Here is an 11,954-nt window from a genome sequence, read left to right as displayed (position 1 = left end):
CCCAAACAAAAAAAATCCCCAAGCACTATTCCTAGGACATTGCCCCCACCCACAGGCTTCCGAGCACAACGAATCCAGGAACATTGAGTAAGGACTTTTCTACTCCTCCCCTCCAGCCCTCTCCACCTGCACAGGTTCAGTCTTTGGAACAGAATTCTCTGTACCCAAATCAACAGGCTATTCTGTGAGATCTTTATACTTTTGACCAAGTGGGTCCCATCTTTACTATTCAAGTTTGCAAGCTTTTCTACCTGATTTAGTGCCTTCAAAAATCCTGCAGAGGCCTGCTTGATAATTAAGAAATATACTTCTTATAAAGGAAATTTTTATTGCTGATACCTGCCCTATACTTTCTATTCTCACCATCCATTACCACCCACCCTCAAGGTATTCAGTTGCTATAGGAGTGACTATTAGCTAAATTGAGTCTACCTCTTTCATCCATATTTGCATGGAGTACAGCTGGTCCTCATCTGCTATTTTGCCAGTTCAACTGATGGATCCTCACAACCATGTGAAGTCATAAAGATCTTAGTCTTTCTGTCATTACCTTCCTTATTTACTAGAAAATGAATAAGTGCTTACTCAAGGTAACTCAAGGTATGCAGATAGAATTCCAAGTCTGGTTTATTCATGTCAAATCCAGGGTTCTTTCTGCTATTTCATGCTATCTTACCAGATCTAGATGACTTCTAAAGTATCTAATTATTTTTAAATGTAAAGATAAAGATATTTTCTCCTATGGTATTTGGTTACCTTGAAAATTATGGATTCAGCTGTTGACTACTTCCATTTTCTACCTTTAGCATATTTTGTGACTCTTAAGGTGTGATCCACACATTCTTTTCCTGAAGTAGCAGAACTGCTCAGTTAGAGATCTTTGTGGGCGAAAGAATAAGTATCATCTCTGCTCTTGATGTTTGTGTGATTCTTCTCTTCCAACCGGTCCCCCATCTCTCTTACCCAAACACCTCTTTACATAATATAGATAACAAACCCTTGGGAGCTGGGCTTAGCTTTCCATGTCCTGCTTCTCCTTGCAGGTCACTCACTAGTACAACTAAATGAAATGTGAAATCCAATGTGAGGATAGGATAGACTCAAATCCCTCTGCTGACCTCAGTGATCACCAGAGACTCCTGGAGATCAGAGCTTTACCAAGTCATACCACACCAAGTATCTCTGATCTCAGTGCTATAATGGGTACCTGGAATGTCTACACAACACATAATAATCCCTGTTTCTTTTGAAATTATCCCTTCTTCTCACTTTAGGGATAAGCTCCTGGAAGCCATGATTATATTACATATTTGTGTCTCCCCAGTATTAGTTGAGGTTGGGTAGATCCTGTCTGACCCAAAGAGGATCGATCAGATTCTCTCTAAGAACATGGAATTAAGTCAGCATGTTAGTGGGTAGCTGGAAATATAACATGTAAACTTAAAAAGCGTGGGGTTGCTGTATTCCATCAATAGACTAGGACAGCAAAGAAAAATTATCTGAATATGTAGAAACAGAGATGGGACAGTTCTGGCAGTTTACCAGGCTTAGATTCTTGTCACTTTCAGAGGCCCATCTGACTTCTTAATCTTAGTGTCGATTTAACATCTCTCTAAAAAAAAAAATTAGTTAAATTTGGTTTACTTGACACTAGAGGGTCATAACTTACAGAACTGCTTAAATTTAACCATAAGTTTCCCCTTTATCTTGATTTCTCATTTTCTTGAATTCCTGCCAGGACTTAGAGGAGGAGAAACCTTGCAGAAATTGATTTTTGCTCATGTGCTTATCCTAGTTTCCTTCCTGCCTGATTCTCTCCCCACCTTCTAAGCCACATTTTCTTTTGATATTGTTCTTTTGAATACTTCCACTGCCAACTGTAACTTCTATTTTCCCTATAAATAAACTTTCCTATATACTTGACTGCAAAATAGACTACCTCTATACTATCTTCCTCTAACTGGGACCTGGAGATGTCAATTTCTTGGACTCTGTTGAAAGGAATCTGCCTGTTCTCCCAGAAGACCTTAAAATTTTGCGTGGAACCCTGTCCACAGACAGGTCATGGGTCTTCAACCATTCTTATAACCTTCCTCAGGAACTTGTTATACCAATCAATATTGCTATCATCTTATGAAACCTCCACCAAATCCCCAAATGCACACAGATTTATTGAGGATTTGGGAACCTAGAAATGGTCTTACTCTCTGACTTCTATTATCTTAAGCATATTTATCATCCATGTCACTGTCCCATCCTCTATTCTAGTCTGTTTTTTGACCATTTATGCCCATAGCTTTCATTGAACAAATACAGAGACCACTTTGTGGCAGACACTGTTTGTTGCCCACCTGGTACACACTCTCCTCCCTATTGTTTCTTTTCTTGATTGAGGCTGAATATATCAGATACTCAGTTACCCAGCCTCCCTGGCAACTAGTTATATGGGTGGTTAGTTGACCCAGTTATGACCAAGGAGACATAGGAAATTTTTGGAAAATGTTTCCTTGATTGACAGAAGGAGAGAGGCCAGTGAAGAGACCCTGAATTTCCCTTTCTGCTTTTGGACTTTGTCATGTGAGGATATGATGCTTGGAACTACTGCAGTCATATTGCAGCTTTGATGGCTCTGACTGATACCTGAGGATGGTAGAAAAGACATATAGAAAACACTATATTTCTCAATGTCACTGTTGAGCTTCCAAACAAACCAGCTACTTCTGGATTTCTTGTTACTTGAGAAAATTAGATTCCAAATTTTTTCCCACTTAAACATCCCACTGATACTTGTAATTGAAAGCAACTTGACATATATTTATACTATTAGCACACCAAGAAGCTTATTGGGAAATAAAAGAAAAATATGAATGCTAGATTATATTTGTTGAACTAGTGGTAAACTAGACTGTTAAGTTCTAACATAATGAGGTCGATGTCTGTTTTGTTTGTTGTATACCTAAAGCCTACTGTTGCACCTAGAATATAGTAGATGCTCTATAAAACTGAAAGAGTGGCAGGAAATGAAGACTAAACTCCTGTGTGCCTCTCTCTGTGTGTGTGTGTGTGTGTGTGTGTGTGTGTGTGTGTGTGTGTGTGAGTGAGCATGCAAGAACTTTAGAAGGATCATTGACATTATGACATTTTGAGTGGCAAGAGGTATAGGAATGTGTTAAAACAGGAAGAATCAGTGTTCTAGATTAGACTTCTGTTTTTGTTTTGTTTTCTTTTGTGTTTTAAGGAAGGCATGAGTATGAATGGGTGGGGAAGAGGTGTGGGGAAGGGAGAGTGAGAGAAACCAATTTTTATTGAATCAAGCTCTGGTTTTCTAGATGTGATTCAGTTTTTCGAATTGGTAAACAGGAAGTGTCATAAACTCATTTTACAAGCTTCTGTGTTTTAAATATTAGTATTTCCAGCCTAAGACTTTGAATTAAATGCAAGTACATTTTAGTGTCAATTTTTATAAAACATCAAGCTAAATCAAATTAATACTGTGTTTCTTGGAGTCCCACATCTTATGCCAATGATTTCAGCATTTGGTACACTTTCTGATATAATAGTACTTTTAGTGTTATTTGACTTCACTTATACTAATATGTTAGATAACACTTTCAAAAAGGAAAAAAAAAAGAATTATACATTATTCATATAAAACAATGAAGCACCACTCTTTTTACCTAATCTTAGGAAGAAAAAATTTCTTATGGGGCAGATATCTAAGTTTAAAAATTATGTCATATCCATAAAGGGAGCTGGAGTCTCAAATTCTGAGTAACAGTTCTCTTCATTATTCTCCCTAAACACCAAATTTCTGACTATAGATGTAAAACATATGCTCTTTCACCTCAGTGTGCTATGCAGCTCAAGTGTGGCATATTTATGTTGGCAGCCCTTTAAAAAGAAAAAAAAATAGCAGCAAGAACACTGAAGTCCTATTGTGGAGAGGGTTGAAACAGTAAGCTCTCAAAGTAATAGTTTTCCTAATTTTATTAGCAAGAAGATATACAGGCATAGTAATGCATGATAACTCAACATATCTACCTTTTTACCAGCTATTTACAAATCGCAAGCACTATAAAACAGTAGTTACCTCGAGTAGGCTAAGAGGCTAAGATATGGGGACCAGAAGTCTCTTTTACAGGACTTTCTTTGTTCCAGGTATTATTCCAGGCCCTGGAGATATATATTAATTTGTTGGTCTCAGGATTCCTTTACACTCTTAAAAATTATTGAGGACTCCAAAGAACTTTCAATATAGAATATTGAAATTTTCTATATTGAGATTGAAACTGTACTTCTTGACAGAGCACATGCATTTAAGGAAGAAGGGCAGACAAAATTGTACTAATTCTTTCCATCCAAATTCATTAGTCTCTTCAGGGCATCCCTAACTGGGAGCTTCTGCTCCTAGTATGTAGGAGGAGAAACCCAATACTGACTGATTCCCAAAAGGAATGACCCTGTTGCAGGCTGGAAGGGAACACCAAGTTTGTTTTCCTTCAAACTACCACATTAGTCTCAGGATTTGAAAAACAGTGCCTATAGTGGTGCAATGGCTTTAACAAAGTTCTAAGTACCCAATGGACTTAAATTATTTCTTTCCTAATACCATGGACTGGGTGCTCTCTTGATTCCCTTTTTAGAGAAATCCAGTAATAAAAAGTGGATAGCCAACATAAATATACAAATTATATTTAGCTCAAACTTAAGGTGAATACAGAAATGTAAATGTCTTAACTCTAGAAAACAGAGTTTGAGGCAAAGTTTACATGCAAACATGTTATTAGAGGTTGCAATCCCAGGAAGTGATATAGGGATATAGGGAAAAAAATACAAGGTGATATATTACTAAGGAATCCATAACTTCATAAATATACATAATGGGTTGCTTGGATACATCTCTGAAAAGCACATATGAAAGGTGCCTCTGGGTCTTAGAAACATCTGGTGGGAGACCAAGAGGAAAGACAGAGAATTTGTTAGCTCTCTTCTGTCTTCTGTCTCTCATTGGTGAAAGTTTTCTTATGGAACAGTAACTCATCTACACTCCTGGGTTATGTTACTTGGCCATTGCAGATACCTGCTGGGTAAACCAGAGCCTCCATGGTCTTGTTAAGTCAAATCTTGGCAGTGGAGCTGCTATAGGTGTTACTATGAAAACACCACAACACCACAGAAGCTGTGCCCAGGTCGAGGATGAGACAACTGGTGGTGTTTGGAGTCGAGGCTATAGCAGCAGTGGCCATTGAACAAGGTTGGAAGTGCAGCTGAGAAAATCGGAAAGATGCATAAACTGAGTCTGGTATAAATATCACTTGACTAAAAAGATTTCATGCATACACCTGGAATTTGAAGAATGCAGTGATTACAATTTGTACATTTTATATGTAGGCATTTTCTAGTTATTAGAAACAGATAGGGACAGGACGTCTAGGATAAACCAATGGCCTAACCAATAGAGTCATTTTTGCATCCCTCTTCAAAAAACACTGTGTTTAACTTAATGCATAAAAAACAACCTTGGTTTTACATTGGTTGAAGATTATTTGTTGCAAAAAAAGAAAAAAACTAGGTATTTTCCTTTAGTTTCTTTTCTTATTGAGTTCTGTGATAACTAGTACTATTTGAAACTTTGCTGAGTTGAAAAAAAAAGTTTAAAAATGAAACAAATACTAGCAATCACAATTAATGGTCAAGAGACAGTTCACAGCTTAGTTGGTGGTCCCTGGGGCATCTTTACTGTGATGGATGATTCTTAATAGTGCTATATTGAGTAACTTAGAAACAGAGTTAAGAAATCCCCAAATGTCACAATACATCAGAATTTCAAGGCTTTTTTCATCCAGCATCCAAAATATGGCACCTACATAAAGCAGTGAACTTTTTATGGATCTGGGATTCCAAATAGCTGTATGTTGGCTTCACCTTAAACAGGTAACATTTATTCTTTAACATACAGTGACATACAAGTTAGGACTCCTTCAGGAATACAAACCATCCACCATTCCATTTTGCTTTAGAGCATATTATCTTTGGAGATCTGGATTCTAAATATAGTTTGGTCCCACCATCTGCCACACCACATTCTTGAAGAGCAAAGAAGAGAAGTATATGGTCAAATGCCCCTTCTCATGAGGATATTTTTATCAGAGCTTTTAGTATGTGTCATTTATCTTACTATACACAGATACTGCCTCCGCATTTCCTGTTCGCCCACTGCTTGATCAGTCCTGGCTCTTTCTGGATGCTTCAGGAGGACACTTTATCTGATTGATTGTTCACCATGTGTAAAAGCACATCATCTGACATGAGTGAATGCCTAAATAGCACTCTTCAGTACTTCATTGGCTCAAAGCCTACTATTCATGTGCAGAGGATAGCCAGCAGGCCCAGAGGCTGCAGAAGGAAGAGAAACTATCTGAATCCATGAACGCTAAACAGCACCAAGGTTGGAGGCTATTGCTAGTGATGATTCCCTCTGATTATTTGTTAGGACCCAAATCAAGAGCATCCCCTAAGGTACACCAACCCCATTCCTACAACATAATTTTCCCTATCCAGGAAGGTTTGATAACTGATATCCTAACATCAGAGATTCTTCCTTTGAGTTACCACCCAGTGAAAGGATGCAGAGTATATCCTTTTCAAAGTGGAGGTCTTCTGCAGGGCAGAGGATACTACTATTGCCTAGTGGGTTATTGGGATAGAAAATTTTCATTCTCTTGTCAAAATCAAGTAGATGAAAAACCTAAGTGTTCCTAGGTGAGATAGGGAAGGAGAAAATTAAGAGCAGGGAAAGTCCTTCATGGTGGGCTGGAAAGTGGAGTGAGATTCATTAGAGTCACCCCTGTTTGTTATCAGAGGAAGAGACCCATGACTAGTTTTACCTTCACCACCTTGCCTAGGATCATCCTGGGAAATACAATTTTTGAGACTGAGGATGGTAAAACAAAACTACTTAAATCTTATCATTTCATTTCCCCATGAAATCTTTTTAATGCCTTTCCACAAACAGCAACAGACTCACTTCAAATATACACATGTAGCCTATGTTGTGAACACCTGTGGTGCTGTAAGTAAAATAATTAAAATTATTAGTAAAATAATTAAAATCTTTAGCCATTTAATATTTTCCCCCCAGCCATTTACTCTTTTTTGGTTTTAACATGAACTTTGAATGGAATCATGTTCTCCCTGTTTCAGACACATTCTTGGATAGAAGAGAAATGATGAATAATAGCTAGCCTGCTTTGAGTTGTACAGAAACCACAGCCTATCTCACCCATGCCACCATGTCACAGAATCATGCTCAAGCTCTATAGCATGGCCTATAAGGCCTTTTGGGGTCTGAGCTCAGAGGCCTCTTTAGCATCACTTGTCATATCTCTATTTGTACCATTTGCTCCTGCCGTACCAAAGGGCTTGCTACTTTTCTAAACATGCATTTCCTCTGCCTAAAACACTTCTCTTTTACCAATTCCTTAATTTTGGAATATTTCACTTAGTTATACTCTGATCAAGTGTTATCATTTTTAGAAAGTAAGACTTTCCTGACAAGCTCTCCCCTGTATCTTTATCCTTACTTGTAGAGGCTTCTTATTTTGAGTTCTGTTCACATGTTTACCTCCCTCCCCTACATTAGTTCCTTGAGGTCAGAAACTGTCTTATTTTCGCTGTATCCCCAGTGGCTACCACACAGCAGATGCTTTTATTTGCTGATTAAGGAGATATCAACAACTTACACTACCTAAATATTTGTTTATATAAGTCGTTCAGTTTCCATCATCAAATACATACTAACCAAAAATTTAAAAAAGGCAGAGTGCAAACAATGGCATCATTGGAAAATTCCCACTTTTATTTTCTCTACTGTCTTTTTCTGGAATGAGAAAGTCAGTGATTGATTCCAGCCCAGTGAATCATTTAGATATCCATGCTGCTTCAAATCAGAGTGTCCACTTGGCTTTCTCTGTGCTTTGTAATTTAACACCAATTGGTAAGAAGAAATGGACTGTGATTTGATATGAGTACAGTGAGCTATGTCTACTTCGTGTATATACATAAGACTGTTCAACTTGCTTTGACTCTATTTCATGTCTAACAAGTTTTACATTATTTTCCCTTAATGCCAAATGAAGATGGCAGAGTAAGAAGTACCAGGAATCTGTCTTCCCACCTAGATAACAATTGCATTGGCAGAATCTGTGTGATGTAATTATTTTGGAACTCTAGAGTCCGTTGAAGGCTTACAACTTTCAAGAGACTTGCAGGGTAAATTGTAATTAATTTGGGTCAATTTCAGCTCTTAGCACCATAGCAGCTGCTTAGCCATGACCCCCGGCCACATGGCAGGCAGCTGTGCATGTGTTTCTGGAGCAGCTTACAGGAGCCAGAATGAGCAAAAAAAAAAAAAAATCAACAAAAAATCCTGTCCTCCAAATGTTGGGGATCTGTGCTCTGATTGCTGCTTCTGATCACAAAAGTACAAGAGATAGGAAGAATGGATAAAAATACATGACTCAACTATATTCTGTGTACAAGATACTCACATGTGATCCAATGACACAAACAAGTTAAAGTGAAAGGATGGAAAAAGATATTGCAAACAGATAGTAACCAAAAGAGAGCAGGTGTGGCTATACTAAAATGGGACAAAATAAATTTTAAATCAAAAAAGTTTATGAGAGACAAAGGACATTATATATTAATAAAAGTTTTTATACAGCAAGAAGATACAAAAATTTCAAATATTTATGCACTTAATGACAGACCATCAAAATATATAAAGTAAAAACTAGCAGAATTGAAGAGAGAAATAAGAGTTCTACAAAAATAGTTGGAGACTCTACTACCCCTCACAATAAAGATTAAACTAACCAAAAGATAAGTAAAGAAATAGAGAATTTAACACAATAAAGCAACTATGTCTAGCAGACATACAGAACACTCCATCAAACACAGCAAACTGATTCTTCTTAAGGCCATAACTTAAGTCTCAATAGGTTGAAAAAGATAGATATCATAAAAAATATCTTCTCTGACCACAATGAGATGAAGTTAGGTATCAATAACATAAAAGAAACCAAAAAATTAACAAAATTGTGCAAATTAAGTAACACACTTTCAAACAACCAATGGATCAAAGAAGAAATTACAAGAGGAACTAGAAAAAACTTAGAAATGAAAAAGGAACATACATTATACCAAAAGTTATGAGATATAGAGAAAGCAGTGATAACAGGATATTTATAGCTGCAAATACTTACATTAAAAAAAGAGAGAAATATCTCAAATCAACAACCTAAATTTACAACTTAAAGAACTAGAAGAAGAACAAACTAAACCCAAAGTTAGCAGAAGGAAGCAAATAAAAAGTTTAGAGATAAAATAGAGAATAGAAAAACAAGAGACACAATCAATAAAACCAAAAGTTGTTTCTTCGAAAAGATCAACAAAATTTAAAAATCTTTAGCTACATGGACTAAGAAGAAAAGAGAGAAGACTCAAATATGAAAATCAGAAACAAAAGTGGGAACATTACTCCAATTCTACAGAAATAGAAAGGATTGTAAGAGTACTATGAACAATTGTACATCAAAAACTTCGATAACCTAGATGAAGTTGACAAATTTCTAGAAATAAAACCTACCAACATTAGGAAATATAAACAGATCTATAACTAGTAAGTATATCAAATCAGTAATCAAAAATCTCCTGACAAAGAAAAGTTCTGGACCTGATGGCCTCACTGGTGAATTTTGCCAAATATTTAAAAAATGAATACTAATCCTTTTCAAACTTTTCCAAAAAATCAAAGAGGAGGGAATACATCCTAACTCATTCTATGAGGCCAGCATAACTCTGATACCAAGCCAGACAAAGGCTCTGCAGGAAAAGAAAATTACATACCAATATCCTTTATGATCATTAATGCAAAAATACTCAGAACACTGACAAACAGAATTCAGCAGCATATTAAAAGGATCATATACACCATGACCAAGTGAGATTTATTGCTGAAATGCAAGGATGTTTCAACATACGAAAACTTATCAGTATAGTATGCCATATTAACAGAATGAAGGGGGAAAACCACATGATCATCTCAGTTGATGTGGAAAAACGCTTGACAAAATTCAATACCCTTTTATGATACACTCATAAAAATAGGAATAAAAGTAAGCTGTCTTGACATAAAAAAGCCACATGTAAAATTCCCACAGTAAACATAATACTCAATGGAGAAAGACTGAAAGCTTTTCTGCTAAGATCAGAAATAAGGCAAGAATGCCCACTTTCACCACTTCTTTTCAACATAGTGCTAGAAGTTCTAGCCAGTGAAATTAGGCAAGAAAAAGAAATAAAAGCTATCCAAATTGGAAAGGAAATAAAATTATCTTTGTTTGTAGATAATTTAATCTAATATGTAGAAAATCCTAAAGACTCCACAAAAAATTCTACGTCTAATAAATGAATAAAGCAAAGTTGCAGTATACAAAATCAACACACAAAAATCAATTGCATATCTATAAGTGAACTATGAACAATATGAAAACGAAATGATAAAAAAAAATGATTCCATTTATAATAACAACCAAAAGAATAAAATAGAAATTAATTTAATCAAGGAGGTAAAAAAACTTGTACAATGAAAACTGAAACATTGCTAAAAGAAATTAAAGACACAAATAAGTGGAAATTTATCCTATGATCATGGATTAGAAGTTTTAATATTGTAAAAATTTTAGTGTTACCCAAAGCAATCTACAGATTAAATGTAATCTCTATCAAAATTCTAATGACATTTTTTTGCAGAAATAGAAATACCCATTCTAAAATCTATATGCAATCTCAAGGGACCGTGGATAACAAAAACAATTTTAAAAAACAACAAACCTGGAGAACCCACACTTCTTGATTTCAAAATTTATCACAAAGCTACAGTAATCAAAACACGGTGGTACAAGCATAAAGATAGACATATAGACCAATAGAACAGAATAGTTAGCCCAGAAATAATAATCACATATATGGTCAAATCTTTTTTGACAAGAGCGCCAAGCCCATTCAATGCAGAAAGAATAGTCTTTTAAAAGAATAGTGCTGGGAACACTGGATATCTATCTACAAAAAATGAAGTTGGACCTTTACTTAACAAAATACACAAAAATTAGCTCAAAATGATCAAAGACCTAAATGTGAAACCTAAAATTACAAACTTTTTTTTTTTTTTTAGGTGAGGCGACCTTTGGTTGACCTCACAGATTACAAAGACCTTATCAGTTTACAATTCCTTATTTTTTATTTTTTATGCTTACAGCACCTGGTCTTCCTAGGTGGTCTCCCATCCAAGTACAAACCAGTTCCAGCCCTGCTTAGCTTCCAAGATCAGATGGGATCGGGCTTATTCAGGGTAGCATGGCCATAGACTAAAACTATAAATTTTTAAAAGAAAACATAGGGAAAAATCTTCAAGACATTGGATTTGGTAATGATTTATAGCAGCGGTTCTTAATCTTCTTGGCACCAGGTACTGGTCCTTCTATGAGAGTCTAATGCCTGATGATGTGAGGTGGAGCCAAGGTGGTGATGCTAGCTAGCACTGGGGAGCAGCTGCAAATATAGGTGAAGCTCTGTTTGCTCTTTGGCCTGCCACTCACCTCCTGCTGTGTGGCCCTGTTCCTAATAAGCTGCAGACTGGTGGTACATGGGTGTTGGGGACCCTTGAGTTACAGAATATGACACCAAAGGCACAGAAAACAAAAGGAAAAATAGACATTCAACTTGATCAAAATGAAAAACTTTTATGCAACAGAGGACACTATCAACAGAATAAAAAAGCAATCCACAGAATAGGAGAAAAGATTTGCAAATCACATATTTGATAAGGAATTCATATTCAGGATATAGAGAGAACTCTTAAAACTAACAAAGAATAAAACCAAAACAACCCA

At 36.2% G+C, this 11,954-nt stretch overlaps 1 pseudogene; it reads right to left on the bottom strand.

The window, feature by feature from the left end:
• Window positions 1–11,311: 11,311 nt before the first annotated feature.
• LOC112476397 lies at window positions 11,312–11,430 on the bottom strand (annotated as a pseudogene).
• Between the last annotated feature and the right edge of the window lie 524 nt (window positions 11,431–11,954).

This window comes from Pteropus alecto, unplaced genomic scaffold (genome assembly GCF_000325575.1).
Source record: "Pteropus alecto unplaced genomic scaffold, ASM32557v1 scaffold161, whole genome shotgun sequence".
Taxonomy (NCBI): Eukaryota; Metazoa; Chordata; class Mammalia; order Chiroptera; family Pteropodidae; genus Pteropus; species Pteropus alecto.
The sequence above is the reverse complement of the archived record's forward strand: the minus strand, read 5'-3'. Positions and strand labels throughout refer to the sequence as shown.